A 27074-nucleotide genomic window follows, 5' to 3' on the forward strand; every position below is an offset into this window, starting at 1 on the left:
TAACATTTATATTAGCGCTTATTGTTTTTGCATATAAATGGACCTGCAATCTGATGATAGGCTAGGAGGCTATAGCCCTATCATAAGCATCATGCACTATAGCCCTATCATAAGCATCATGTACTATAGTCCTATCATAAATGTAATGTAAATAAGCATCATGTACTATAGTCCTATCATAAGCATCATGTACTATAGTCCTATCATAAGCATCATGTACTATAGTCCTATCATAAGCATCATGTACTATAGTCCTATCATAAGCATCATGCACTATAGCCCTATCATAAGCATCATGCACTATAGCCCTATCATAAGCATCATGCACTATAGCCCTATCATAAGCATCATGCACTATAGCCCTATCATAAGCATCATGCACTATAGTCCTATCATAAGCATCATGTACTATAGTCCTATCATAAGCATCATGTACTATAGTCCTATCATAAGCATCATGTACTATAGCATCATGCATTAGTCCTATCATAAGCATCATGCACTATAGCCCTATCATAAGCATCATGCACTATAGCCCTATCATAAGCATCATGTACTATAGCCCTATCATCATGTACTAAGCATCATGTCATGCTATAGTCCTATCATAAGCATCATGCACTATAGCCCTATCATAAGCATCATGTACTATAGTCCTATCATAAGCATCATGTACTATAGCCCTATCATAAGCATCATGCACTATAGCCCTATCATAAGCATCATGTACTATAGCCCTATCATAAGCATCATGTACTATAGCCCTATCATAAGCATCATGCACTATAGCCCTATCATAAGCATCATGCACTATAGTCCTATCATAAGCATCATGCACTATAGCCCTATCATAAGCATCATGTACTATAGTCCTATCATAAGCATAATGTACTATAGTCCTATCATATCATGCACTATAGCCCTATCATAAGCATCATGCACTATAGCCCTATCATAAGCATCATGCACTATAGCCCATATCATAATAGCATCATGCACTATAGCCCTATCATAAGCATCATGCACTATAGCCCTATCATAAGCATCATGCACTATAGCCCTATCATAAGCATCATGCACTATAGCCCTATCATAAGCATCATGCACTATAGCCTATCATAAGCATCATAAGCACATGCACTATAGCCCTATCATAAGCATCATGCACTATAGCCCTATCATAAGCATCATGCACTATAGCCCTATCATAAGCATCATGCACTATAGCCCTATCATAAGCATCATGCACTATAGCCCTATCATAAGCATCATGCACTATAGCCCTATCATAAGCATCATGCACTATAGCCCTATCATAAGCATCATGCACTATAGCCCTATCATAAGCATCATGCACTATAGCCCTATCATAAGCATCATGCACTATAGCCCTATCATAAGCATCATGCACTATAGCCCTATCATAAGCATCATGCACTATAGCCCTATCATAAGCATCATGCACTATAGCCCTATCATAAGCATCATGCACTATAGCCCTATCATAAGCATCATGCACTATAGGCCTATCATAAGTGTAACAGTATAACGTTAGACCGTCCCCTCGCCCATACCCAGGCGCGAACTACTACTTCAAGGTCTCAGAGCAAATGACGTCACCGACTGAAACGCTATTTAGCGCGCACCGCTAACTAAGCTAGCCGTTTCACATCTGTTACATAAGCATCATGCACTATAGCCCTATCAAAAGTACTTATTACATTTGGAATGCTTAGCAGGACAGGAAAATGGTCCAATTTATGCACTTATCAAGAGAACATCCCTGGTCATCCCTACTGCCTCTGATCTGGCATACTCACTAAACACAAATGCGTCATATGTAAATTATGTCTGAGTGTTGGAGTGTGCTGCTGGCTATCAGTAAATACAATTATGCTGCCTGGTTTGCTTAATATAAAGAATTTGAAATTATTTGTACTTTTACTTTTTGTATATTTTAGCAATTGCATCTACTTTGATACTACTTAAGTATATTTAAAACCGAATACTTTTAGACTTTTGCTCAAGTAGATTTTTATTGAGTAATTTTCTATGAAGATTTCTTTACTTTACCTCAAGAATGACAATTGGGTACTTTTTCCACCACTGGCTATCAGATAGGTGGGCTAACAGCCGCTCCTCGGTCAAACTCTGATTGGGAATAGGCCTATTATTACGCGTCTCTAAGTCTCCGGTGTCGCTCTGCAAACTCAGCACCTTCATTTCCCTCATCCTGATTGCGATGTCTTGTATCGGACTGACCACGGACAATTTACCCCACGAGAAGGTAGACTCCAGTTGCCTAAGTGACCACAATCAGAGATCACAGGATATTTACCGGATGCGGCCGGCGGCCTCATCCGCCAGCCCACTTAGCAGAGACGCACCCCTCTGTATCTCCCACTCTCTTGACTATTGAGCTCTCTTTGAATGAATTGTTGTCGAGCAATGACCCGTTTTCCAGCATTCAATTAGGCCTATCTTAATTTGACAACGTTAGTTGACATTAGCTTGAAGGTCGAAAAGCCTATTGGTTTTCACCTGTAGCTGTCTAATTCTGCCCGTCAAAATAAGACTTGTCTATTGTTCTTGTCTGTGTATGTCTTTGTTTATTGTAAAATATATATATATATTAGAAAATAAAACTTGTTTTTGTAAAATAAAAAAACGTGTTCACCCATGCTCGAGCTGCTGAATAATAAATACAATAAATCAGTTGTGTGTTGGCAACTCCCAAGAACGAATTAATTCCGTACGCTGTCCGAGAGGATGTAGGCTATGTGACACAGTTTCCCGGAGAACTGTGATTAAATGTAACAGTTGCATTACATAAGATAGTAGTAATATTAGCCTATGTGATCATGATCCATACTAGCGTAATATAATTTATATTAGATTTGTTATTATGGGGTTCAACGGGAAAGAACGTATGGATGTCGTGATAAAAATGTGTTTGTGGTTTTTCTTGTCTTCATAATTACCCAGTGACTGTCCAATGAGAATTACAGGGAGGGGAGGCAGAGAGCGAGAGAGAGTGAAGTTGAGAGAAACATATTCGGAGAGACAGTGTGAGCGATAGAATGAGTGAGTGAGGTAAAGGAAGAGTTGCATAGTAAATCATATTTGTCATTTATAGGCTACCTTTCTCCGTTTAGCATAGCATGTTTGCATGTAGATGTCGAGTAGTCTAGCGATTCAGTTATTTTATATGGTGAGAATATTGACGGAGATTTTCATATCAACAGTAGGTTCATAATATAATCATGAAAGATTATTCAGTTCTTATATTTTTATGGACATTTGAAATAATCGATATTCGTGATATCAATTCATTGATCCCTGGACTGACGGAGATAAAGACTGGTTGATTCTACAACGGCGAATTGAGGGAAGGAATCATCGAGCACAGAGGAAGGAAGGGAACCAGTGAATTATTTGGGAGAAATCAAAGCGCTCCGTCTCCTGTGAGGACCTGTCGCTGGTCTCGCACCTAGAAGAAGGGGAGCAAAATATGATGGAATGGCCGTGACAACATGAAAAAGAAAAAGTGTGAGGGTCTATTTTCATCCAGCCACTGATTCAACACGACTGACCTGGGGACAGAGAAGGTAGGAGGAGGAAGAGAGAGAGAGAGGGGGTTTTGGGGAGAGAAAGACAAAGAATGCATGGTGTCTGGGTGTGAGATAATCTGTGAGATTTTAGGAAGGTAGTTTAAGAATGAATAAAAGTCAATTGAAAGATCCTTGCCATGTAAGCCATAGGATACATATAAACACAGATTTGACAGAAGCATGCATTCTAGGGGACCAGTATTCAACTGTGCTCAATAAAGTCAATACTTTGAAAATAATCATCTTTCACTAATGATCGGATTTGCCTTGTACACGTCCAGATAATTTGCTATAGTCTATCCTATCTGAACTTCTCATCCATCATGTGCTCTCTCTCTTCCACGCCTCCCTTCCTCCATCTCTCTCTTCCTTTCTCTCTCCATTGTTTCATAATTAAACCCCATCTCTCTTCTAATTCTAATGTTTCTTCTGTACTTCTCTTTCCATTTTTCTCTCTCATTCTCTTCCCTCTGTCTCTCCGTTAGAGAGCAGCCTGTCGCCCTCCGGCCCCCACCATGGAGCCCCCTCCCTCTCTGAGCTTGACTCTCCTGGGAGGCAGTGAGGACGAGGACCCGCGGTTCCCCCTCCCTCTGAGTGGAATCTCCCACTCCTCCATGACCGGCAACTACCCGGGATCAAACCACTCCAACCACAGGGGGGGATCCAGCCTGGACCGGCTGAATGGGTCCCCCACTACACCTAACATGCCCAAGGCCTCCCTCCCCAAACTGCCTCTGTCCTCAGTGGGGGGTCAACCCCTGCCCCCCCTCCCCAATGCCCTTCACCCGACCAGCACCCCTCTGTCCTCGTGCCTGGGTTCCCAGCACAGCCTGAGTGGAGACAACTCCCCAGTCTACAACGCCCTCTTTTACTCCTCACACTCCCCTTCCATGGAGAGAGAGAGGGACAGGGATAGAGAGAGGGACAGGGATAGAGAGAGGGACAGGGATAGAGAGAGGGGATGTAAGCACCGCCAGGCCAGCCCGCTGGTCCATCGGAGAGACAGCAACCCTTTCACAGAGATCGCCATGAGCTCCTGTAAATACACAGGCGGCGTGATGAAACCTCTCAGTCGCCTCAGCGCCTCCAGACGCAACCTCATCGAATCAGACAGCGGCAGCGACACCAAAGAGGGCGGGGCAGCACCTGTTACCGGCACAACTGCCATTGGAGGGCGGGACCGGGACAGAGAGGCTCCACCCACTTCCTCATCCTTGCCATCCTCCAATCAACCAACCCAGAATCCTCCAGAGATAGTGATCTCATCAAAAGAGGACTCGCCGTACGCGAGGGGTTATGATATCACCGACTCATCCTCCAATCAGATGTCAATATACCATCAGAACCACGCCTTGGTGGGGAGTAGGGGAGGTTTAAGCAGTGTAGGGGGCACAGGAGGGGGGGTAGGGGGGAGCAGGCAGGGCGGTGTAGGAGGTGTTGGGGCTGTAGGGCCGAGGGGGAGCTGCACCAAGGCTTCTAGTTCTAAACGTAAGAACCAGAACATTGGTTATAAACTGGGCCACCGGAGGGCGCTGTTCGAAAAGAGGAAGAGGCTGAGCGACTACGCACTCATCTTTGGAATGTTTGGCATCGTCGTCATGGTGATCGAGACAGAGCTGTCCTGGGGCGTTTACAACAAGGTGAGCCGAAGGGGAGGGGTTCATCTGACCCAATGGGTGTGTCCACTGTCATGGTGCTGTAGGCTCAAAAACGGTTGTCCAATAACTTGTTAGAATAATGATTTCTGTTTTCCATTTCAGAATGTTTTCTCATTTGTATCTGCTGAACTTGATGGGAAAAATGGTTGGCTTTGGGGGCTGTGTGATTGGTGGGGTAGTGGGCAGTAGTAGTGTTAGGGTCAGTATTTGGTAGGGTACTGGGTGGGGCTATTGTTTAAAAAAATAAAAAATTTTAACCTTTATTTAACGAGGCAAGTCAGTTATGAACAAATTCTTATTTTCAATGACGGCCTAGAAACAGTGGGTTAACTGCCTGTTCAGGGGCAGAATGACAGATTTATACCTTGTCAGCTCGGGGTTTGAACTCGCAACCTTCCCAGTTACTAGTCCAACGCTCTAATCACTAGGCTACCCTGCCGGGTGTCAGTGATTGGTGTGTTAGTGACTCCTGGGCAGGGAGGCAGTAAGTAGCTCAGCTGTTGGGTATGGGTAGTGTGTTTGGGTCAGTGTGAGGCAGTAGCAGCAGTAGAAGTAACAGCAGTAGCAGCAGCAGTAGTAGTAGAAGTAGCAGCAGTAGAAGTAGCAGCAGTAGCAGCGGCAAAAGTAGCAGCAGTAGCAGCAGTACAAGTAGCAGCAGTAGCAGCAGTAGAAGTAGCAGCAGTAGCAGCAGTAGCAGCAGTAGAAGTAGCAGCAGTAGCAGCAGTAAAAGTAGCAGCAGTAGCAGCAGTAGAAGTAGCAGCAGTAGCAGCAGTAGAAGTAGCAGCAGTAGCAGCAGTAGAAGTAGCAGCAGTAGCAGCAGTAAAAGTAGCAGCAGTAGCAGCAGTAGAAGTAGCAGCAGTAGCAGCAGTAAAAGTAGCAGCAGTAGCAGCAGTAGAAGTAGCAGCAGTAGCAGCAGTAAAAGTAGCAGCAGTAGCAGCAGTAGAAGTAGCAGCAGTAGCAGCAGTAGAAGTAGCAGCAGTAGCAGCAGTAGCAGCAGTAGAAGTAGCAGCAGTAGCAGCAGCAGCGGTAGAAGTAGCAGCAGTAGAAGTAGCAGCAGTAGAAGTAGCAGCAGTAGCAGCAGCAGCAGCAGTAGAAGTAGCAGCAGTGAGAGGTTACTGATATCTCATCTGTCTGGGTAATGGTGAGTGTAATAAGGCTAGCTGGACTCTCTCTCTCTACCTTTCTCTCTACCCCCCCCTCTCTCTCCCTGCTACCTGTCTCTCTACCTCCCCTTCTTTCTCTATCTCTCTCCCCCCCTCTCTCTCTACCTCTCTCTATCTATCTCTCTCCCTGCTACCTCTCTCTCTCCCTCTCCCCCCCCTCTCTCTCTCCCTCCCTCTCGCTGTCTCTTCTTCTTTCTCCCTGAAGAATCCTGTCTTGCTTTCTTGCTTTCCTCTTTCTTCTTGATATTCTTGGTTTGAATCTCTTTCTTTCTCCTCTTTTTAGTAGCCTGAGGGAAACTGTCTCCCCTCCTCATGCTCCATCTCTCTGCTCCTCTGTTCTTCCAGTGGTACACCGGGGGAGTGTGATCGGCAGTGAGGATAGAGGAAGAGAGAGATAAATAAAAGGCTGTAGAAAGAGAGAGAAAAGGAGAGGTGATAATGAAAAGGCTGATTTAGGTTCTTATCCCAGTTCCAGACAAGTCTTCTCTTCTATGAATCAGACACCATTGTGTGTCACAAATCAAATCAAATCAAATCAAATTTTATTTGTCACATACACATGGTTAGCAGATGTTAGTGTGAGTGTAGCGAAATGCTTGTGCTTCTAGTTCCGACACAAGTGTAAGGGGATAAAGAATATGTACATAAAGATATATGAATGAGTGATGGTACAGAGCAGCATAGGCAAGATACAGTAGATGGTATTGAGTGCAGTATATACATATGAGATGAGTATGTAAACAAAGTGGCATAGTTAAAATGGCTAGTTATACATGTATATACGTATACATATGAGATGAATAATGTAGGGTATGTAAACATTATATTAGGTAGCATTGTTTAAAGTGGCTAGTGATATATTTTACATCATTTCCCATCAATTCCCATTATTAAAGTGGCTGGAGTTGAGTCAGTGTGTTGGCAGCAGCCACTCAATGTTAGTGGTGGCTGTTTAACAGTCTGATGGCCTTGAGATAGAAGCTGTGTTTTCAGTCTCTCGGTCCCAGCTTTGATGCACCTGTACTGACCTTGCCTTCTGGATGATAGCGGGGTGAACAGGCAGTGGCTCGGGTGGTTGTTGTCCTTGATGATCTTTATGGCCTTCCTGTGACATCGGGTGGTGTAGGTGTCCTGGAGGGCAGGTAGTTTGCCCCCGGTGATGCGTTGTGCAGACCTCACTACCCTCTGGAGAGCCTTACGGTTGTGGGCGGAGCAGTTGCCGTACCAGGCGGTGATACAGCCCGACAGGATGCTCTCGATTGTGCATCTGTAGAAGTTTGTGAGTGCTTTTGGTGATAAGCCAAATTTCTTCAGCCTCCTGAGGTTGAAGAGGCGCTGCTGCGCCTTCTTCACGATGCTGTCTGTGTGGGTGGACCAATTCAGTTTGTCTGTGATGTGTACGCCGAGGAACTTAAAACTTACTACCCTCTCCACTACTGTTCCATCGATGTGGATAGGGGGGTGTTCCCTCTGCTGTTTCCTGAAGTCCACAATCATCTCCTTAGTTTTGTTGACGTTGAGTGTGAGGTTATTTTCCTGACACCACACTCCGAGGGCCCTCACCTCCTCCCTGTAGGCCGTCTCGTCGTTGTTGGTAATCAAGCCTACCACTGTAGTGTCGTCCGCAAACTTGATGATTGAGTTGGAGGCGTGCGTGGCCACGCAGTCGTGGGTGAACAGGGAGTACAGGAGAGGGCTCAGAACGCACCCTTTTGGGGCCCCAGTGTTGAGGATCAGCGGGGTGGAGATGTTGTTGCCTACCCTCACCACCTGGGGGCGGCCCGTCAGGAAGTCCAGTACCTAGTTGCACAGGGCGGGGTCGAGACCCAGGGTCTCGAGCTTGATGACGAGCTTGGAGGGCACTATGGTGTTAAATGCTGAGCTGTAGTCGATGAACAGCATTCTCACATAGGTATTCCTCTTGTCCAGATGGGTTAGGGCAGTGTGCAGTGTGGTTGAGATTGCATCGTCTGTGGACCTATTTGGGCGGTAAGCAAATTGGAGTGGGTCTAGGGTGTCAGGTAGGGTGGAGGTGATATGGTCCTTGACTAGTCTCTCAAAGCACTTCATGATGACGGAAGTGAGTGCTACGGGGTGGTAGTCATTTAGCTCAGTTACCTTAGCTTTCTTGGGAACAGGAACAATGGTGGCCCTCTTGAAGCATGTGGGATCAACAGACTGGGATAGGGATTGATTGAATATGTCCGTAAACACACCAGCCAGCTGGTCTGCGCATGCTCTGAGGGCGCGGCTGGGGATGCCGTCTGGGCCTGCAGCCTTGCGAGGGTTGACACGTTTAAATGTTTTCCTCACGTCGGCTTCAGTGAAGTCCACGTGATGGAAGCAGTCTTGGAGTGTGGAATCAGATTGGTCGGACCAGCGTTGAACAAACCTCAGCGCGGGAGCTTCTTGTTTTAGTTTCTGTCTGTAGGCAGGGAGCAACCAAATGGAGTCGTGGTCAGCTTTTCCGAAAGGAGGGCGGGGCAGGGCCTTATATGCATAGCGGAAGTTGGAATAGCAATGATCCAAGGTTTTTCCAGCCCTGGTTGCGCAATCGTTATGCTGATAAAATTTAGGGAGTCTTGTTTTCAGATTTGCCTTGTTAAAATCCCCAGCTACAATGAATGCAGCCTCCGGATAAATGGATTCCAGTTTGCAGAAGACCGCTTCGTTTTCCCCTTTTTCAAATTTGTTTTTTGGAGTCGCCGGCTGGGATCCATTCCGTTGTCCTGGGTGAAAGGCAGAACACAGGATCCGCTTCGCGAAAGTCATATTCTTGGTCGTACTGATGGTGAGTTGACGCTGCTCTTATGTTCAGTAGTTCTTCTCGACTGTATGTAATGAAACCTAAGATGACCTGGGGTACTAATGTAAGAAATAACACGTTAAAAAAAAACAAAAAAACTGCATAGTTTCCTAGGAACGCAAAGCGAGGCGGCCATCTCTGTCGGCGCCGGAAGTTGCCGACAGCATGGACGCCATTGTGTGTCAGATGCTTTTGTTTAAGAATTAAATTCTAATTTCATAAACAGTATAGGGATTTATAGTATCAAAGCATCTAGCGAATATTTATCGGAGCGGATGGCATTGAGCATGTGTAACCGATGTGAAATGGCTAGCTAGTTAGCGGTGGTGCGCGCTAATAGCATTTCAATCGGTGACGTCACACGCTTTGAGACCTTGAAGTAGTGGTTCCCCTTGCTCTGCAAGGGACGCGGCTTTTGTGGAGTGATGGGTAACGATGCTTTGTGGGTGACTGGTTCGCTCCCAGGTCGGGGTGAGGGGATGGACTAAAGTGATACTGTTACATGTGTGTGTGAGCATGCATGTGTGTGTGTGTGTGTGCGAGCATCTGTGTGTGTTTGTGTGTTCGTGTGTGTCATCAGTGTGACAAACCCAGGTGTTAGTTGATGGATGAGTATTGATCCTAACAGGGTTTGAGTGCAGGAGACACTATTACATTGTGTTTTCATGTCTGGCATGGCAACGACTAGGGAGCTTAAACAGACTAGCTACCTGCAAAGAGAACAAACAGACTGGCTACCAGGCTAGAGAACAAACAGACTGGCTACCTGGCTAGAGAACAAACAGACGGGCTACCAGGCTGAAGAACAAACAGACTGTCTACCAGGCTAGTGCTTAAACAGACTGGCTACCTGGCAAGAGAACAAACAGACTGGTTACCTGGCTAGAGAACAAACAGACCGGCTACCAGGCTAGAGAACAAACAGACCGGCTACCAGGCTAGAGAACAAACAGACTGGCTACCAGGCTAGAGAACAAACAGACCGGCTACCAGGCTAGAGAACAAACAGACTGGTTACCTGGCTGAAGAACAAACAGACTGGCTACCAGGCTAGAGAACAAACAGACCAGCTACCAGGCTAGAGAACAAACAGATTGGCTACCAGGCTAGAGAACAAACAGACTGGCTACCAGGCTAGAGAACAAACAGACTGGCTACCAGGCTAGAGAACAAACAGATTGGCTAGAGAACAAACAGACCGCTAGAGAGAACAAACAGACCAGGCTGGCTACCAGGCTAGAGAACAAACAGACTGGCTACCAGGCTAGAGAACAAACAGACTGGCTACCAGGCTAGAGAACAAACAGACTGGCTACCAGGCTAGAGAACAAACAGACTGGCTACAAACAGGCTAGAGAAACAAACAGACTGGCTACCAGGCTAGAGAACAAACAGACTGGCTACCAGGCTAGAGAACAAACAGACTGGCTACCAGGCTAGAGAACAAACAGACTGGCTACCAGGCTAGAGAACAAACAGACTGGCTACCAGGCTAGAGAACAAACAGACTGGCTACCAGGCTAGAGAACAAACAGATTGGCTACCAGGCTAGAGAACAAACAGACTGGCTACCAGGCTAGAGAACAAACAGACTGGCTACCAGGCTAGAGAACAAACAGGGCTAGGCTAGAAACAAACAGACCAGGCTACAAACAGGCTAGAGAACAAACAGACCGGCTACCAGGCTAGAGAACAAACAGACGGGCTAGAGAACAAACAGATTGGCTACCAGCTAGAGAACAAACAGACTGGCTACCAGGCTAGAGAACAAACAGACTGGCTACCAGGCTAGGCTAGAGAACAAACAGACTGGCTACCAGGCTAGAGAACAAACAGACCTACCAGGCTACAAACAGGCTAGGCTAGAAACAAACAGACTGGCTACCAGGCTAGAGAACAAACAGACTGGCTACCAGGCTAGAGAACAAACAGACTGGCTACCAGGCTAGAGAACAAACAGACTGGCTACCAGGCTAGAGAACAAACAGACTGGCTAGAGAACAAACAGACTACAGGTGTGTATTTCAGCTGTTTTTGAGTGGTAGAGAACAAACAGATTGGCTGAAAACAAACAGACTGGCTACCAGGCTAGAGAACAAACAAATTGGCTACCAGGCTAGAGAACAAACAATGTTGCAACTGGCTATCAAACAAATTGGCTACTCAAACAGTTTGAAGAACAAACAGATTGCCCAGGCTTTGGCTACTCTCAAACAAATTGGCTACTCTCAAACAGATTGGCTACTCTAGAGAACAAACAGACTGGCTCCAGGCTAGAGAACAAACAAATTGGCTACTCTAGAGAACAAACAGATTGGCTACCATGCTAGAGAACAAACAGACTGGCTACTCTCAAACAGACTGGCTCTCTAGAGAACAAACAGACTCTCTCTCAAACAGATTGGCTACCAGGCTAGAGAACAAACAGACTGGCTACCAGGCTCAAACAGACTGGCTCTGAGAACAAACAGACTCTACCAGGCTCAAACAGACCGGCTACCAGGCTAGAGAACAAACAAATTGGCTACCAGGCTCAAACAGACTGGCTCTAGAGAACAAACAAATTGGCTACCAGGCTAGAGAACAAACAGATTGGCTACCAGGCTAGAGAACAAACAGATTGGCTACCAGGCTAGAGAACAAACAGATTGGCTACCAGGCTAGAGAACAAACAAATTGGCTACCAGGCTAGCTAATATAGTCAGAATAAACAGACTGTAGTTGTGACAAATTGGCTAGGTGAATATATTTCCATGCTAGAGAACAAACAGACTGGCTATGCAAACAGTATAGACTATTATTATGGGTGTGTGTATGGGTTGATGTATGCAACACATGTATGTGTGGAAACTCAATCTGTATGTGTGTACTATACACTCCTGCAATATTTTCAGCATTTCCAGCTGCTCTAATTCCCTCCCAAAATAGAATAGGTAGTTGTAACAGAAGGTGAATATATTTCCCGTGGTATGCAAGTATAGACTATTATTATGGGTGTGTGTATGGGTGTGTGTGTGTGTGTGTGTGTCTGTATGTGTGTGCAATATTTTCAGCATTTCCAGCTGCTCTAATTCCCTCCCAAAATAGAGGAGAGTAACAGAAGGACAACGTGTGTGTGTGTGTGTGTGTGTGTGTGTGTGTGTGCGTGCGTGCGTGTGTGTGTGTGAAATATTTACGTATAATGAGTTATCAAGTGTAAACCTAGCAGTTGATTATGTTCTCAATAACTGGTCATTCTATTCAACATTCTTAATTGTAAACATGTTCCTTAGTATTTTCAATTTCACATTGTTTTCCTCCGTTTCTATATATCGTTCTGTATACCATTCTACAGTATGCAGTGTTCTGTAATTCACCATTATATACCCTTATAGCATCCAGTAGCATTTTCTGTTCAGTGTTTCATAGCATTCTACAGTGTAGAATTAGAGCACAGCCTATCATCCTTTACAGATGTTGTTTTTACAACTTGCACCATTCTACAGTATACGGAGTTCTGAATAATTCTATGTAGCATTCATCATTCTTTATTCAATCGCCTGTGCATAGTCTCTCCCATTCACACATGGTGAGACTGTGTTCTAATATGTTCCGGCTAGCTTTGACCTCTGACACTACACCAGAGTGTCACCCCCTCTTGCCTTACCAACTCTACTGTTAACCCCAGGCAGGGATCTCCCAAAACACTGGGCCTAATGTCTATCTAGCTGAGAATAACTATGCTTTTTAAATACCTGGGACTCCTACATGTCGCCTGTCGGACCAATAGATCATTTTCACACCCTGCTCAGAAGGCCCTGACTTCCCCTCAGGGGCGGCCATCTTGGAGGGCTGTGCTGTGATGGAACATGTCTATTCTGAGGGATCGCACAGCTGTCACCCACTACACCTGTCACTCTGCGTCCTATACACACACATATAGCCTTGACATTGGGATGGTAGTGGGAGAGTGCATGCAAGTGTGTGTGTGTGTGTGTGTGTGTGTGTGTGTGTGTGTGTGTGTGTGTGTGTGTGTGTGTGTGTGTGTGTGTGTGTGTGTGTGTGTGTGTGTGTGTGTGTGTGTGTGTGTGTGTGTGTGTGTGTGTGTGTGTGTGTGTGTGTGTGTGTGTGTGTGTGTGTGTGTGTGTGTGTGTGTGTGTGTGTGTGTGTGTGTGTGTGTGTGTGTGTGTGCGAGCATGTGTGAGCTTGTGTGTGCGTGTGAGTGTGTGTGTGTGTGTGTGTGTGTGTGTGTGTGTGTGTGTGTGTGTGTGTGAGCATGTGTGTTTGTGTGTGTGTGCATGTGTGTCTCAGCATGAGGTTGATGGCATCCATGTCGAGTCACAGATAACCTACCGTCTTCTACCCCCCTCCCTCTCTCCCTCTGTCTCTTACTTCCCCCTCTAACTTCCATTATATATATATATCCCTCCCTCCCCTCCCTCTCCCTCCCTTTCTCTCTCCCTCTCTTCTCTCTCTCTCTCTCTCTCTCTCTCTCTCTCTCTCTCTCTCTCTCTCTCTCTCTCTCTCCCTCCCTCTCTCTCCCCTCTCCCTCTCTCTCTCTCTCTCTCTCTCTCTCTCTCTCTCTCTCTCTCTCTCTCTCTCTCTCTCTCTCTCTCTCTCCCTCCCTCTCTCTCCCCCCATCTCTCTCTCTCTCCCTCCCCCTCTCTCCCTCCCTCCCCCTCCCCCCCCTCTCTCTCCCTTTCTCTCTCCCTCTCTTTCTCCCTCTCTTTCTCCCTCCCTGTAAGGTAGAGTATGAATGTTGCTTCCCCAGTGACTGATCTGTGTTGTGTTATTCCTCTCTAGTGGTAAATAACCATCAGATTTGACTTACTGTGTCTACACTAGTCTCTGTACCTCTTTACTCCTCCTCTCTCTTCCTCCACCTCTCCTCTCCTAACTTAATCATCTGGTCATTTAGCAGACTCTTGTATAGAAAGCAATATATCACTTGTGGGAATCCAACCCACATCTCTGATGTTAAAAACACCACAATCCATCTATCCATCCCATCTATCATCTCTGATGTTAAAAACACCATGATCCATCTATCCAACCCACATCTCTGATGTTAAAAACACCATGATCCATCTATCCAACCCACATCTCTGATGTTAAAAACACCATGATCCATCTATCCAACCCACATCTCTGAGCCATTTGAATTCTGCTTCCCTCTCTTCCTTCCTGAACCTGAATTCTGCTTCCCTCTCTTCCTTCCTGAACCTGAATTCTGGTTCCCTCTCTTCCTTCCTGAACCTGAATTCTGCTTCCCTCTCTTCCTTCCTGAACCTGAATTCTGCTTCCCTCTCTTCCTTCCTGAACCTGAATTCTGCTTCCCTCTCTTCCTTCCTGAACCTGAATTCTGCTTCCCTCTTTTCCTTCCTGAACCTGAATTCTGCTTCCCTCTCTTCCTTCCTGAACCTGAATTCTGCTTCCCTCTCTTCCTTCCTGAACCTGAATTCTGCTTCCCTCTCTTCCTTCCTGAACCTGAATTCTGCTTCCCTCTCTTCCTTCCTGAACCTGAATTCTGCTTCCCTCTCTTCCTTCCTGAACCTGAATTCTGCTTCCCTCTCTTCCTTCCTGAACCTGAATTCTGCTTCCCTCTCTTCCTTCCTGAACCTGAACTCTCCTGCCCTCTCTTCCTTCCTGAACCTGAACTCCCCTGCCCTCTCTTCCTTCCTGAACCTGAACTCCCCTGCTCCTCCTCTTTCCCTCCTCCCACGATATCTCTGGTCACAGCTAGTAACACACACATCTTATTCTCTCACACACAGGTCTGCTCTACACACACATCTTATTCTCTCACACACAGGTCTGCTCTACAGTGCGCGTGTGTGTGTGGAGGTGTATGAGAGAGCGAGAGAGAGGTTATGGGACTTACATCAGCCACTAACACCCACAATTGTTGCATTAGGGCAGTGGTTCCCAAACGTTTTATAGTCCCATACCCCTTCAAACATTGAACCTCCAGCTACGTACCCCCTCTAGCACCAGGGTCACAAGGTCAGCTGTACCCCCTCTAGAACCAGAGTCAGCTGTACCCCCTCTAGCACCAGGGTCAGCACACTCTCAAATGTTGTTTTTTGTCACCATTGTAAGCCTGCCACACACACTATACAATACATTTATTAAACATAAGAATGAGTGTGAGGTTTTGTCACAACCCGGCTCATGGAAAGTGACAAAGAGCTCTTATAGGACCAGGGCACAAATAATAACATAATAATAATCAGTAATTTTGGTCTTTATTTATCCATCTTACATATAAAACCGTATTTGTTGATCTAAAATGGAGAATAACTCACCACAGGTTAATGAGAAGGGTGTGAATAACTCACCACAGGTTAATGAGAAGGGTGTGAATAACTCACCACAGGTTAATGAGAAGGGTGTGAATAACCCACCATAGGTTAATGAGAAGGGTGTGAATAACTCACCACGGGTTAATGAGAAGGGTGTGAATAACTCACCACGGGTTAATGAGAAGGGTGTGAATAACTCACCACAGGTTAATGTTAATGAATGAAGGGTGTGAATAACTCACCACAGGTTAATGAGAAGGGTGTGAATAACTCACCACAGGTTAATGAGAAGGGTGTGAATAACTCACCACAGGTTAATGAGAAGGGTGTGAATAACTCACCACAGGTTAATGAGAAGGGTGTGAATAACTCACCACAGGTTAATGAGAAGGGTGTGAATAACTCACCACAGGTTAATGAGAAGGGTGTGAATAACTCACCATAGGTTAATGAGAAGGGTGTGAATAACTCACCACAGGTTAATGGGTTAATGAGAAGGGTGTGAATAACTCACCACAGGTTAATGAGAAGGGTGTGAATAACTCACGGGTTAATGAGAAGGGTGTGAATAACTCACCACAGGTTAATGAGAAGGGTGTGAATAACTCACCACAGGTTAATGAGAAGGGTGTGAATAACTCACCACAGGTTAATGAGAAGGGTGTGAATAACTCACCACAGGTTAATGAGAAGGGTGTGAATAACTCACCACAGGTTAATGAGAAGGGTGTGAATAACTCACCACAGGTTAATGAGAAGGGTGTGAATAACTCACCACAGGTTAATGAGAAGGGTGTGAATAACTCACCACAGGTTAATGAGAAGGGTGTGAATAACTCACCACAGGTTAATGAGAAGGGTGTGAATAACTCACCACAGGTTAATGAGAAGGGTGTGAATAACTCACCACAGGTTAATGAGAAGGGTGTGAATAACTCACCACAGGTTAATGAGAAGGGTGTGAATAACTCACCACAGGTTAATGAGAAGGGTGTGAATAACTCACCACAGGTTAATGAGAAGGGTGTGCTTGAAAGGATGCACATAACTCTGCAATGTTGGGTTGTATTGGAGAGTCTCAATCTTAAATCATTTTCCACACACAGTCTGTGCCTGTATTTAGTTTCCATGCTAGTGAGGGCCGAGAATCCACTCTCACATAGGTACGTGGTGGCAAAGGGCGTCAGTGTCTTAACAGAGCGATTTGCCAAGCAGGATACTCTGAGCGCAGCCCAATCCACAAATCAAATCAAATCAAATGTTATTTGTCACATACACATGGTTAGCAGATGTTAATGCGAGTGTAGCGTAATGCTTGTGCTTCTAGTTCCGACAATAATAATAATAATAATAATAATAACCGACGAGTAATCTAACCTAACAATTTCACAACTACCTTATACACACAAGTGTAAAGGGATGAAGAATATGTACATAAAGATATGTGATGGTACAGAACAGCATAGGCAAGATGCAGTAGATGGTATACAGTACAGTATGTAAACATTATATTAAGTGGCATTGTTTAAAGTGGCTAGTGATACATTTTTACATCCATTTTTACATGATTAAAGTGACTGGATGTAACGGTTCTCTTGTGGTGAAGGAGAGTCGGACCAAAATGCAGCGTGTAGATTGCGATCCATGTTTTAATAAACAAACGTAACACAAATCTAAATACAAACACTACAAAAAAACAATAAACGTAACGAAAACCGAAACAGCCTATACTAGTGAAAACTAACACATAGACAGGAACAAGGACACTAAGGACAATCACCCACGACAAACTCAAAGAATATGGCTGCCTAAATATGGTTCCAAATCAGAGACAACGATAAACACCTGCCTCTGATTGAGAACCACTCCAGACAGCCATAGACTTTGCTAGATCACCCCACTAGCTACAATCCCAATATATACACACCATATACAAAAACCCATGCCACACCCTGGCCTGACCCAATACATGAAGATAAACACAAAATACTTCGACCAGGGCGTGACACTGGAGTTGAGTCAGTGTGTTGGCAGCAGCCAGTGGTGGCTGTTTAACAGTCTGGTGGCCTTGAGATAGAAGCTGTTTTTCAGTCTCTCTGTCCCTGCTTTGATGCACCTGTACTGACCTCGCCTTCTGAATGATAGGCAGTGGCTCGGGTGGTTGTTGTCCTTGATGATCTTTATGGCCTTCCTGTGACATCGGGTGGTGTAGGTGTCCTGGCAGTGGCTTCTGATTAAATTACATTTTCACAGAACCGCTTGTTGAAATTTCAATGGGGCTCTTTTGTTCAGATATGGATAAGTGGACTGGAGGCAGGGCAGAAAAGGGATAACGAAGTGGACTGGAGGCAGGGCAGAAAAGGGATAACGAAGTGGACTGGAGGCAGGGCAGGAAAGGGATGACGAAGTGGACTGGAGGCAGGGCAGGAAAGGGATAACGAAGTGGACTGGAGGCAGGGCAGGAAAGGGATAATGAAGTGGACTGGAGGCAGGGCAGGAAAGGGATAACGAAGTGGACTGGAGGCAGGGCAGGAAAGGGATAACAAAGTGGACTGGAGGCAGGGCAGGAAAGGGATAATGAAGTGGACTGGAGGCAGGGCAGGAAAGGGATAACGAAGTGGACTGGAGGCAGGGAAGGAAAGGGACAACAAAGTGGACTGGAGGCAGGGCAGTAAAGGGATAACGAAGTGGACTGGAGGCAGGGCAGGAAAGGGATGATGAAGTGGACTGGAGGCAGGGCAGGAAAGGGATAACGAAGTGGACTGGAGGCAGGGCAGGAAAGGGATAACGAAGTGGACTGGAGGCAGGGCAGGAAAGGGATAACGAAGTGGACTGGAGGCAGGGCAGGAAAGGGATAATGAAGTGGACTGGAGGCAGGGCATTAAAGGGATAACGAAGTGGACTGGAGGCAGGGCAGGAAAGGGATAACGAAGTGGACTGGAGGAAGGGCAGGAAAGGGATAACGAAGTGGACTGGAGGCAGGGCAGGAAAGGGATAATGAAGTGGACTGGAGGCAGGGCATTAAAGGGATAACGAAGTGGACTGGAGGCAGGGCAGGAAAGGGATAACGAAGTGGACTGGAGGAAGGGCATTAAAGGGATAACGAAGTGGACTGGAGGCAGGGCAGGAAAGGGATAACGAAGTGGACTGGAGGCAGAGCAGGAAAGGGATAACGAAGTGGACTGGAGGCAAGGCAGGAAAGGGATAACGAAGTGGACTGGAGGCAAGGCAGGAAAGGGATGACGAATCCAGTTGTTTGTGTCGTCCGTTTCCAGAAAGTACTTCATCACATTTGACATTGTCCATAAGCTTGAGTGCATTTGCACACAAAAAATCATACAATGATGGAAAAACATCACCCAGACAGGACAGTCGTGTGAGAAACTCGTCGTCATGCAAGCGGTCAGACAAGTAAAAATGATGGTCTGTAAAGCTCGTCTCTCAATTTAAAAAAATATATGTCAATACTTTGCCCCTTTAAAACCAGCACACTTCTGTATGTTCTAAAAGCGTTGCATGGTCGCTGCCCATATCATTACATAGTGCAGAAAATACACAAGAGTTCAGGGGCCTTGCTTTAACAAAGTTAACCATTTTCACTGTAGTGTCCAAAACGTCTTTCAAGCTGTCAGGCATTCCTTTGGCAGCCAGAGCCTCTCAGTGGATGCTGCAGTGTACCCAAGAGCCTCTCAGTGGATGCTGTACCCAGTGTACCCAAGTGCCTCTCAGTGGATGCTGCAGTGTACCCAAGAGCCTCTCAGTGGATTCTGCAGTGTACCCAAGAGCCTCTCAGTGGATTCTGCAGTGTACCCAAGAGCCTCTCGGTGGATGCTGCAGTGTACCCAAGAGCCTCTCGGTGGATGCTGCAGTGTACCCAAGAGCCTCTCGGTGGATGCTGCAGTGTACCCAAGAGCCTCTCGGTGGATGCTGCAGTGTACCCAAGAGCCTCTCGGTGGATGCTGCAGTGTACCCAAGAGCCTCTCAGTGGATGCTGCAGTGTACCCAAGAGCCTCTCAGTGGATGCTGCAGTGTACCCAAGTGCCTCTCAGTGGATGCTGCAGTGTACCCAAGTGCCTCTCAGTGGATGCTGCAGTGTACCCAAGAGCCTCTCGGTGGATGCTGCAGTGTACCCAAGAGCCTCTCGGTGGATGCTGCAGTGTACCCAAGAGCCTCTCGGTAGATGCTGCAGTGGACCCAAGTGGCGTCGGGAGCAACTGCTTGCACGCATGTTTCCACTCCACTATGTTTCCCTGTCATGGCTTTTGCTCCATCAGTACAGATACCAACACATCTTGACCCCCAAAGTCCATTTGAGTTCAGAAATCTGTCCAGTACTTTAAAAATATCTTATCCTGTTGTTCTGGTTCCCAGTGGTTTGCAGAAGAAGATGTCTTCCTTAATTGACCCCCCATAAACGTAACGGACATATACCAGGAGCTGTGCCAGGCCCGCCACGTCTGTTGACCCATCCAGCTGTAACGCATAAAATACACTGGCTTGTATGTGAAGCAGTAATTGTTTCAAAACATCTCCTGCCATGTCACTGATGCGTCGTGAAACAGTGTTGTTTGATGAAAGTGTAACGGCTGTTGGAAGGAGAGGACCAAGATGCAGCGTGGTAAGTGTCCATGTTAGATTTATTTGATAACTGAACACTAAAACACAAAGTAAACAAAAAAACAACAGAAACAGTCCTGTCTGGTAGAGACACAGAGACAGAAAATAACTACCCACAACTCAAGTGGGAAAAACAGGCTGCCTAAGTATGGTTCTCAATCAGATTGCCAGCTGCCTCTGATTGGGAACCATACCAGGCCAAACACATAGAAATAGAAAACATAGAACACAAAACGTAGAATGCCCACCCCAACTCACGCCCTGACCAAACTAAAACAGAGACATAAAAAGGAACTACGGTCAGGATGTGACAGGATGTGTGTTTTTTTGGCCTTTTCCCCCAGCATTGTCCCAGCCATATCCGCGGCAGCAGGAAGAATTGAGTCCTCCACAATAGTATGGGTCTTGCCTGTCCTAGCCACTCGGTAGCTCACCATATAAGACACTTCTAGCCCTTCTTATGAATGGTATCTGTTGCTTTTATACATGTCTTACTACTCGAAAGTCATCTTAATTCTCTGAAAAAAAACTCCCATGCCTTATTTTAGACATGTTTTGTTTCTAAATGTCTGAGTGAACGTTTCATTGAGTTGTGAGATAGTACTTTTACACATATAACACACTGTGGCTGACGAAAGGCAGGACTCACAGTATATTAGAACCCCAAATCAATGTAGTTCTCATCAAATTTGTGCCTTTTTGATGGTCCAACGTCCCTGTCTGTTGTTCGGTGCTTTCCCGGGTAAGGAGCAGTAGCTCTTAGGCTGCATCAGATTCACAACTGTCAGTGTCCATGCTAGCTGGGCTAACAACAAATGTGGAATTACCAATGCTACCATTGGATGTGCTCGTGGAAGCTGAACAACGTGTGTCATTGACAGGTGCAGGTGTAGTACTGCTGGTAGTAGCAGTATGATGTCCTAGTAGTAGTATCAGTACCACCATTAGAGCTGGTATGTGTCTCTATGGACACGGGCCTTACTTTTTTAACCATTATCCATTTTGGAGCAAACAGAATGAGCAGCAGCTACGTTTGGCAACATACAGACTGTTAGTGGAATTCCCGTGAGAGAGTAACGGTTGATTTGATTGGATGTTAAGTATTTGACGAGGCTACCTGTATTTGACATTGTGTTGTTATTTCACTGAACACTAGATGGTTTCATTTTATTTTTGGCAGTGAAACAAGGCTGCTCAGGTGAGAAAAAAACCTTCCCCAAATGTTTAGCCCCATTGGAAAATATAAATGGACTGTTTGAAAATGTGAATCACATTTTTATTTGGCTCACGGCATTGCGCACACCCCAGTTTGGGAATACCTGCACTAGAGTATACACCAGTGTTGTAGTACTCGCGTCCGGTCTCGAGACCACATATTGAGTGTGGTCTTGTCTTGGTCTCGGATACATTTTGACTCAGTCTTAACTCGGTGAAGGACAATGAGGACTCGTCATTTCTTCCTGAGACCAGCTGAGACCAGCTGAGACCAGTGGGGTAAACAAACAAATAATTATTAGTCCCTTTTCAGTCAGCACATTAAACCGCTTTGCCAGGCCAGATACCCACTCTCCTGTCATGACACATTTATATCTGATAACCTCTTCAAATGTGAACTTTCAACTTGACCCGTCGCGTTACTGTCCTTTAGTGTTGTTGAAACCTCAAACCTTGTCGAGACTGAGGGAAATTGTTTGATAGTCGGGCAGTCGCTTAGGGGCGACCGGGTATTTTAAAAATATTTGTATCTATTAATTAGAGAGCATGGTTAGTGATCATTTGTAGAGTGGCTCGCTCTTTGCCCTCAGAATGCATTTTGTCACCATTCTGAATGGCTAAAGAGTCAGTATGTTCTACTGACGTATTGACACATAAACACATTTTGAGCTCTCATTATGGTGGAGATCTGACAAAATCACAATCACAGTCTTGAATTGGTTTCACATTGTTCTGGTCTCGTTCTTAACTCAGCCTTGCCCCCATCGCCTCCTTCCCAGTCCCGGTCTTGACTCAGACTTGATTTGCTCTGGTCTCGGTCTTGACTCAGACTCGATTTGCTCTGGTCTCGGTCTTGACTCAGACTCGATTTGCTCTGGTCTCGGTCTTGACTCTGACTCGATTTGCTCTGGTCTCGGTCTTGACTCTGTCTCGCTTTAGGTGGTCTCTAACACAACACTGGTCTACACCCTTATGTTATACTAGAGAAGTTGTGTTTCCATAGTGAAGGCTGACAGTGGGGACGTGTGAAGAGCACAATCCACAACCTCTGCATCATCTAAACAGTTGCTTTCTTAGAATGGGTTCAAATTCACAGTTCTATAAACGACAGGTGAAAAGTACCTGGCTTTGGCCCCAAGTCAGAGCAGGGCCTCCGGAGCCATGGCCCAGTGAGACACGGGTACTGGCCAGCGTAGATGGAAACAGAAATGTCTGAGCCTTTTGGGTTAAACACTGTGGTGAATCCTGTATGGAAATGCCCCATGTGTGTGGTGATAGATCCCTCTGTGTGTACATGGTGTGGTTATGCGTTATCATTTTTAAGCCATGGCTGCACCTATTTGTGTGTGTCTGCTTTCGTGGGACTCTTTGTGTCTGTCGGTGCCGACTGTGCTGATGCACTTGGCTGTATAGAGGTGTAATGACGTGTATCGGTGTGTTATCGAGTGTCTGTATCTGTCACTGTGTAATTGAGTATGTGTTTATCGATGTGTAATTGAGTGTGTATGACTGTCTGTCTGTGTGTGTTGTGTGTTTGTGTTGTTGAGTAAACACAACTCTTCTGCCTGGTGTCTGTTTCCCTGGAGACTGATTACAGCGAAGCATCGTTCTGACAGGGAGAGACCCCAACACCAATGAATACAGCATTCAACAATGTGGGACAGCAGAGTTAGACTAGTGGCTGTGCTCAGAAATGATATTTTGATTTCATTGTTTTATTTGACCTTTATTTAACTAGGCAAGTCAGTTAAGAATAAATTCTTATTTTCAAAGACAGTTTAGGAACAGTGGGTTAACTGGTCTAGGAACAGTGGGTTAACTGGTCTAGGAACAGTGGGTTAACTGGTCTAGGAACAGTGGGTTAAATGGTCTAGGAACAGTGGGTTAACTGGTCTAGGAACAGTGGGTTAACTGGTCTAGGAACAGTGGGTTAACTGGTCTAGGAACAGTGGGTTAAATGGTCTAGGAACAGTGGGTTAAATGGTCTAGGAACAGTGGGTTAACTGGTTTAGGAACAGTGGGTTAACTGGTCTAGGAACAGTGGGTTAACAACTGCCTTGTTCAGGGGCAGAACGACAGATTTTTACCTTGTCAGCTTGGGGATTGGATCTGGCAACCTTCCGGTTACTGTCCAACGCTCTAACCTCTAGGCTACCTGTCGCCCCATGTAGGGTGTGTGTGTGTGTATGTATGTCAAATCAAATAAAATGTTATTGGTCACGTACACATGGTTAGCAGATGTTATTGAGAGTGTAGGGAAATGATTGTGCTTCTAGTTCCGACAGTGCAGCAATATCTAACATGTAATCTAACAATTCCACAACAACTACATAATATACACAAATCTAAGTAAAGGAATGGAATAAGAATATATACATATAAATATATGGATGAGCAACAACAGAGCGGCATAGGCAAGATGCAATAGATGGTATAAAATACAGTATATACATATGAGATGAGTTAGGTAAACATCATTATTAAAGTGGCATTACTACAGTGACTAGTGATCCATTTATTAAAGTGGCCAATGATTTCAAGTCTGTATGTAGGCAGCAGCCTCTCTGTGCTTGAGATGGCTGTTTAACAGTCTGATGGCCTTGAGATAGAAGCTGTTTTTCAGTCTCTCGGTCCCAGATTTGATGCACCTGTACTGACCTCGCCTTCTGGATGATAGCGGTGTGAACAGGTAGTTGTTGTCCTTGATGATCTTTTTGGCCTTCCTGTGACATCGGGTGCTGTAGGTGTCATGGAGGGCAGGTAGTTTGCCCCCGGTGATGCGTTGTGCAGACCTCACCACCCTCTGGATTTCTTTGCGGTTGTGGGCGGTGCAGTTGTCGTATAAGGATGTGATAGAGCCCGACAGGATGCTCTCAATTGTGCATCTGTAAAAGTTTGTGAGGGTTTTAGGTGACAAGCCAAATTTCTTCAGTCTCCTGAGATTGAAGAGGCGCTTTTGCGCCTTCTTCACCACGCTGTCTGTATGGGTGGACCATTTCAGTTTGTCCATGATGTGTATGCAGGGGAACTTAAAACTTTCCACCTTCTCGTCGATGTGGATAGGGGGTGCGGGTGTGTCATGGCTAGTGCTGTGGGACCAGTCTACAGGGGGAATTCTCTCTGCAGCGCCTTCTGTATGTTTATATGTGTTGGCTCCCCTGTAGCTGAGGGGGTTGGGGGGCCCTTGGCTGTGCAATTCAGTGCCTCGCTGAGTCTGTGTGTCTGTTTGATGGTAGAACTGATGGAGCTCAAAATACTATCTGCATGGCATCCACTCAGCCGTCGATCAATACCTGCTAATCACACACACACACACACCACACACACCACACACACACACACACACACACACACACACACACACACACCACACACACACACACACACACACACACACACACACAGATGAGACAAACACACACACACACACACACACACACACACACACACACACACACACACACACACACACACACACACACACACACACACACACACACACACACACACACACACACACACACACACACACACACACACACACACACAGTTGTTCATTGTAAACCACATTTGAATAAATTAAATAGTCCACTGACTGTGTGATGGACACACATGGAGAAGATAAATATACACAGACACACAGGGAAACACACACGGGGCAGGGGAGAGACACACACACACACAGATAACACACAGGAAAGGACACACACACACACACACAGGGGAGGAAAGGAGAGACTAAATAGTTGTTCATTGTAAACCTTTGATTTGAATAAATTAAATAGTCCACTGACTGTGTGATGGACAGACATGGAGAAGATAAATATAGAGAGGAGAGAGAGAGGGGAGGGAAAGAGAAGGGAGCGGGGCAGGGGAGAGAGGGGAGGTAAAGAGAGGGGAGATAAAGAGAGGGGAGGAAAGGAGAGAGAGGGGAGGTAAAGAGAGGGGAGATAAAGAGAGGGGAGGAAAGGAGAGAGAGGGGAGATAAAGAGAGGGGAGATAAAGAGAGGGGAGGAAAGGAGAGAGAGGGGAGGTAAAGAGAGGGGAGGTAAAGAGAGGGGAGGTAAAGAGAGGGAGGAAAGAGAAAGGAGAGAGAGGGAAAAAGGGAGGGAAAGAGAAGGGAGCGGGGGAGGGAAGAAAGGGGAGAGAGGGGAGATAACGAGAGGGGAGAGAGGGGAGGGAAAGAGAGGGGAGAGAAAGAGAGGGGAGAGAAAGGGAGGGAAAGAGAGGGGGTGGGAAAGAGAGGGGAGGGAGGGGAGGGAAGAGAGGTGAGAGAAAGGGAGGGAAAGAGAGGGGAGAGGGGGAGGGAAAGAGAGGTGAGAGAAAGGGAGGGAAAACAAGGGGAGGGAAAGAGAGGGAGAGAAAGAGATGGGAGAGAGGGAGGGAAAGAGAGGGGAGAGGGGAAGGGAAAGAGAGGGAAAGAGGGGGGTGGGAAGGGAAAGAGAGGGGGAGGAGAGAGATGGGAGAGGGGAGGGAAAGAGAGGGGAGCAGGGGGAGGGAAAGAGAGGGGAGGGAGGGGAGGAAAACAAGGAGAGGAAAGAGAGGGGAGGGAAAGAGAGGGGAGAGAAAGGGAGGGAAAGAGAGGGGAGCGGGGGAAGGGGAGAAAGGGGAGAGAGGGGAGATAACGAGAGGGGAGAGAGGGGAGGGAAAGAGAGGGGAGAGGGGGAGGGAAAGAGAGGGAGAGAAAGAGAGGGGAGAGAAAGGGAGGGAAAGAGAAGGGGAGAAAGGGGAAGGGGAGAAAGGGGAGAGAGGGAGATAAAGAGAGGGGAGAGAAAGAGAGGGAGAGAAAGGGAGGGAAAAAGGGAGGGGGTGGGAAAGAGGTGAGAGAAAGGGAGGGAAAGCAAGGGGGAGGGAAAGAGAGGGGAGAGAAAGAGATGGGAGAGGGGGAGAGAAAGAGATGGGAGAGAGGGAGGGAAAGAGAGGGGAGAGGGGGAGGGAAAGAGATGGGAGGGGAAGGGAAAGAGAGGGAGAGAGAGAGATGGGAGAGGGGAGGGAAAGCGAGGGGAGGGGGGAAGAGAGGGAAGAGATGGGATGGAAAGAGAGGGGAAAGGGGGAGGGAAAGAGAGGGGAGGGAAAGAGATGGGAGAGGGGGAGGGAAAGAGAGGGGGAGGGAAAGAGAGGGGAGAGGGGGAGGGAGAGGGAGAGGGGGAGGGAAGAGAGGGAAGAGATGGGATGGAAAGAGAGGGAAGGGAAAGAGATGGAAAGAGAGGGGAGGGAAAGAGATGGGAGAGGGGGAGGGAAAGAGAAGGGGGAGGAAAAGAGAGGGGAGAGGGGGAGGGAAGAAAGGGGAGGGGGAGGGAAAGAGAGGGGAGAGAAAGAGATGGGAGAAAGAGATGGGAGAGGGGGAGGGAAAGAGAGGGAAGAGATGGGATGGAAAGAGAAGGGACCTAAATGCCAGAACTGGACAAGAACCTGACACTCTCAGCACACAGGGGGACAAACACCTACCTGGAGTTGACAGTATATCCTCCCAAAAATCAGCCTCTAGACTAAACTATGACAAAACAACCAACAAAAATGGGCCACGACTCCTGCAGCTCTGTCGCACGCTGGGTATGTACATAGTCAACGGTAGGCTTCGAGGAGACTCCTACGGTAGATACACCTACCGCTCATCTCTTGGCAGTAGTACTGTAGACTAGTTTATCACTGACCTCAACCCAGAGTCTCTCAGAGCGTTCACAGTCAGTCCACTGACACCCCTATCAGATCACAGTCAGTCC

The 27074-nt window shown here is 46.5% G+C and overlaps 1 pseudogene; it reads left to right on the forward strand.

Moving 5' to 3' along the window:
* The first annotated feature begins 3052 nt into the window (after positions 1-3052).
* LOC124005853 overlaps positions 3053-27074 on the forward strand; it is a 132119-nt pseudogene continuing 108097 nt past the window's right edge.

Source organism: Oncorhynchus gorbuscha, linkage group LG19 (genome assembly GCF_021184085.1).
Source record: "Oncorhynchus gorbuscha isolate QuinsamMale2020 ecotype Even-year linkage group LG19, OgorEven_v1.0, whole genome shotgun sequence".
Lineage (NCBI taxonomy): Eukaryota > Metazoa > Chordata > Actinopteri > Salmoniformes > Salmonidae > Oncorhynchus > Oncorhynchus gorbuscha.